This window comes from Vipera ursinii (assembly GCF_947247035.1).
Source record: "Vipera ursinii genome assembly, chromosome: 2".
NCBI lineage: Eukaryota > Metazoa > Chordata > Lepidosauria > Squamata > Viperidae > Vipera > Vipera ursinii.
In genome coordinates this window covers 133,309,183-133,314,098 of record NC_139513.1, presented here as the reverse complement: position 1 = coordinate 133,314,098, position 4,916 = coordinate 133,309,183, and the positions used below count along the sequence as shown (strand labels likewise).

General features: G+C 36.7%; 1 long non-coding RNA gene across 1 annotated transcript; it reads left to right on the top strand.

Annotated features, from left to right (window-relative positions):
• Positions 1–2,105: 2,105 nt before the first annotated feature.
• On the top strand, positions 2,106–3,055 carry LOC310633244. The gene is made up of 2 exons (XR_014491012.1): positions 2,106–2,551; positions 2,662–3,055. It is a non-coding gene; the product is annotated as an uncharacterized lncRNA (long non-coding RNA).
• The last annotated feature ends 1,861 nt before the right edge of the window (positions 3,056–4,916 follow it).

The following is a 4,916-nucleotide window of genomic DNA, read 5'->3' as shown; positions in this document are numbered from 1 at the left end:
TTTTTCCTAGTAACACTTATCTAAATGTATCTCCGGCTTTGTTTCTATAACAACTCTTTAGTTTTGTTTTCTGTCTTCTGAAGAGCCTGCGTATTCAGTTTCAGGCAGGTACAGCTACAACTAGATGTTATTTTAAAAAGATAGGATCGTGATTGCTTGAGTCTTAAGCTTTCAGACAATCCTGAAGCCAACCCAAGCATCAGAGTACAAGCTGGAGCTTAATAACCCTGTCTACATTTCCTCTTAGATGCTATTTTTAGGACCCTAATCCTGCAGAGTTGATACCTTTGGTACTTTTTCTTTCTCTTTTTCACTCTCAGATCTGAACTTTTCAAAAATGTGTATATTTTTAAAAAATCTTCCAAATTGAAGAAGCACTACTTTCAGTCATACTTTAACATAGCTCTTCTGGCTAACATGGTTTCTTTGCTTTTCCAAAACTAAATATCTTTACTTAGGGGTAAGCTCTATGAAAAATGCTGATGTTTACTTATAAATAAAGCACAGTTGGGTCAGGCTGCCCATTTAGAATAATCTATTTAAGGTTTTGGTACTAATTGGAGACTTTTCCAAAAGCATTTTGATAATGAATGATCCATTTTAAACAGAAGAAGTTACACAAACTGTTTAATAAAGTCAGTGTTTAAAGTCCCTGTGTCCAGTAAGCTGCTTGGTTTGACCTATTTAGCCCAAACATCAGGTTACATATTAACATTTCTTTTAGGCAGACAAAACATTTTAATACTTAAACTAAAAGTAGTTATAAAAAATATTTGAATTATTTTAGTAGAATATCGTTAATTGGTAATTAAAGTACTCTTTTGTTACTAGCTGTTAGTAAATTACTCTATCCAAGATGTTAGTATTAAGTAACATAATTAAGCAAAGGAACTAAGACAGGTCTAGTTTAATTCAACAGCAACATAAGTGGAAGTTTTAAAGTTAAGGTTTCTTTTTCTCTGTAAATATGGGACTAAAAAGTTTCATCTAGCATTTGAATAAGTATTGATGTGATATTTAAATTGCTTGTAGTTATTTTATAAGAGTTAAAGTGCGATAGACTTAATATCTTATTGTTGTTTGCATAAGGTAGATTATGATTGCTTGTATTTTTATACCCTGTATTGAGCTCTGGGAAGTCGGGGAGGGGGGAGGGGGAAGGGAGGGAGGTGTTGGGGAGGGTTGGGGAGAGGGGAGGGGGTTGGGAGGGGTTTTGTCCTTTTTTTAAAAAAATGTATTGTAAAACTTTTCAATAAAAAAAGGTTTCTTTTTCTCCATTGTGGTTACATGAATGAAAAGTTACTGTACATCTTGTATCAGTATAGTACATACATTACTGTATATCCTGGTGTACCACTGAATCTTAAGAAAGTCGCATATAAAGGCTTAAATAATGAAAAAGAAAAGTGGTTAGCCAAGAACGTGATGGGACCAAATGACTTACTAAACAGAGAAAAATTTGTTACTTTTAATAGAGTTTCAAAGAATCAGAAAAACCAACAGAAATAATTACATTTGGTAATGAAGGATTGGTCTGATCTGGAATGTTACTGCTTTCCATAGTCTGTACAACAGTATTGAGAATGAGTTCAGTAATTTAACGTCTAAAAAACTAGAAGCATGTTGATAATTCTGAAAACTGATTGGACCCTTCCCTTGATACGGTTGACAAGCAACATAAGGAACTAGAAAAAAAGCTGTTATCTAGGACTTACAATATGTGTTCCTTCTTATAAAACTGTCCTACATGGAAAAAAGCAGCAAATAACAATAGATTCTAGTGTTAAGACACCTCCTGATTGACTTATTTTGAATGAGCAAAGTTTTGTTTTATGATGCAGAAGTTAAAATAGTCTGCTCCCTTAGTGGTACTATCCAATAACTAATGTGCCAATTAGTTATAATGGAGTTTTAGTTATAATATTTACTGGGCAGTTTTCCTAATATTCCATATTTACATTTTAACTCTCTTTCTGATTACTGTTAGATAACCAGAGGTTTCATGCAATGAGCAAATGAAAGATGAATGACTTGCTAGGTGCCATCTCCATTTGTGCTTCCTGGGTTTGATGCTAGAAATACAGGTAATCCTCAGCTTACAACCACAACTGAGCCCAAAATTTCTGTTGTTAAGCGAGACATTTAAGTGAGTTTTGCCCCATTCTGTGACCTTTCTTGCCACAGTTTTTAAGTGAATCACTGCAGTTGTTAAGTTAGTAACCTGGCTGTTAAGTGACTCTGGCTTCCCCCATTGGCTTTGCTTGTCAGAAAGACGCAAAAGGTGGTCACATGACCCCGGGACACTGCAGCCATCATAAATACGAGTCAGTTGCCAAGCTTCCGAATTTTGATCACGTGACCATGGGGATGCTACAATGGTTGTAAGTGTGAAAAACAGTCATAAGTGGCTTTTTTCAGTGGCCCTTGCAACTCTGAACGGTCACTGTTGTAAGTTGAGGACTACCTGTTATGAGTTTCTTTACAGAGCTATGGTCTTCTTTCAGAAGTTGTAAACAAGGGTGCTCCAATGTAAAGAATGTGAACAAACCAGGTATGTTTTATTTCCTGGGGGAGTCTGATGGGCACGGAGCAAGGAACGCACTCTAGAGAGTTACCATCGTCTTAATGGTTTATCCCATTTGTTTGAAATTTGCATTGTAGTGATTACGTTGGAACTTGTCCCTTTGATGTCCTAAGCACGTCCTCCAGAACTGCCAGAGGACCTGGCCTCTTTCCAGTTGACAACCTCGAAATGAATTTCCTAATGAACAACTGGTTACAAGTTGCCTAAGAGTCATTTATTCATCATGATATGTTTTTAAAGGGTTTTTTTTAAATTAAAAAAAGGGGGATTAGTTTGAAGGCTTTAGTGGGATATCATATAATAGCAGGGAGGATATTATGGAAGCCTAGTAAAATGAATCAAAATCAGCACAGCCCAACCGTGGGATTTAAGGTATTTATTATCTCACTGTAAGCAAACGAGGAAGCCTTTTGATATGTTTTCCACTCAAATACTGAAGTTAACACTGGATTAAACTGTCATTCTCTCTGATACCCTTGTATCCCTAGTTCCTGTGTGGGATTATTTATTCAGTCATTTCTTTGCATAGCACCAGCACTTAAAAAACATGCATTCATTATTCATAAAACCTGGATATGAAGGATTACTGTTTAAGTTAATTGTACAAAACTTTAAATCAAATCTCAATTTTAAGAATTTTTGCTAAAAAGTCTTGCTCATAATCTGGGTGGATTAGTTATAAAATCAAAGAAGGCTGGACTTCTACCTGGTTTTTTTAAACAGCAAGCCTGCCTTTGCTGAGCAGGTTTGGGTTTCTAGCAAGGGGAGAAAAATTCCCTACTTTCCTACTGCCCTAATCCAAACTGAAATAGTCACTTCTGAAAAAAAAATTCTTGCACTTTGGGACCATCTACATGATATAATAAGGAATTTGTCTCCCTAATTTTTTTTTTAAATTTTTTAATATGTTTTAAATGCCTGAATTTGGATGGGGAGATTTGCACTGAGATATTATAACTGGCTGTGGGATGTCCTGGCAGGTAAATCAGAAGGAATGAAGCCATGGAAGACTTACTTAGGCAATGGAATTAAAGAGAGAATTGGTGCATATGAAGGAGCTAGAGCAGGGGTAGGCAACCTTGGCTCTTTTATGACTCGTGGACTTCAACTCCCAGAATTCCTGAGCCGGCTGGCTCAGGAATTCTGGGAGTTGAAGTCCACGAGTCATAAAAGAACCAAGGTTGCCTACCCCTGAGCTGGAGGAATAAAGCAGACCACATGCTGCTGTTGGAAATCTGTAAGAAAAATCCACAGTCCAAACCAGACATTGGTGGGGAAAAAAATATTCAAGTGTCAGTGGGAATTAATTTCCCCAAAGAAGTGAACTTTTTCCTTAAAGCAAGCAAAATTAAAAACCCACAGAACCTTTGGAGCTTTGCTAAGAAAAAAGGAAATATTTGGAAATAATATGTATATGTTGGTGTAAAAAACAAGGTTGGGAGTGTTGTGTTTGGGAAAGACAGCTCTAGAGACTATTGCAAGACAAAATACCCCATCATTTCAGCTAATGGTGACAATTTTGTTGACTGATAGTTGTAAGAAAAATAAAATGGAAAAACAAGGCTGTGTGGGAGTGAAAATTTGAGTTGAGTGCACTCCTGATAATTACCTGAGTGGGTTTGTATTGTTTTTTTGACAATAATATGGATGTGGTTTGTCCTTGCTGCCTTTCAAAATTCCCCCCCTTCCCCATCTTGTCTACAGTCTTCCATCTAAGCTCTAAATGCTGTAGTTCAAGCCTATTTTTGTTAGTCTACTGTCTTTAAGTTCATCCAAGGTGAGTTAGAAAATGGTGTAAAAGGACTAGAGCATCCACTCCCAACTGACCACATTTGTTAGAGAGCTCAACTGTTCCAGCCTGACTTCAGACACCAGTTTGGGAAAGCTGATTTAGAAAATCTGTCTGCACCAATACTTGGCAAACTCTTGTTCCTTTTTGCTAAAAGCTTTATGGTCAAAATAACTGCTGAGGTGGGAGCCTGCTAAGCCTCCTATAACGTTTTGTCTTTCTCCACTTACAATTAAAACTTGGGAAAAGATTCCCAGACATCAGTTTCAGTGTTATAAAAAGCAAGCTGAAGAAGAAAAAAAAACTTAAGAAATGAAACGCACGCCATGGCTTCTTAGCTTCTAGCACGTATGAAAGAAGTGCCTAGATTTTGTGATCAATAATTTGTTGAAAAATAATCCCTCTGTGGCAGTCAGTGCTTAATAATCACAAGGAAGACATGGAAGTACAGGGTATTTTGTTTAATGTTTATAATCTCAGTGTGAAAGTACCACGCTGGGATCAATCAGCCTGTATCTTGCAAAATGGCTACTCAAACACAAC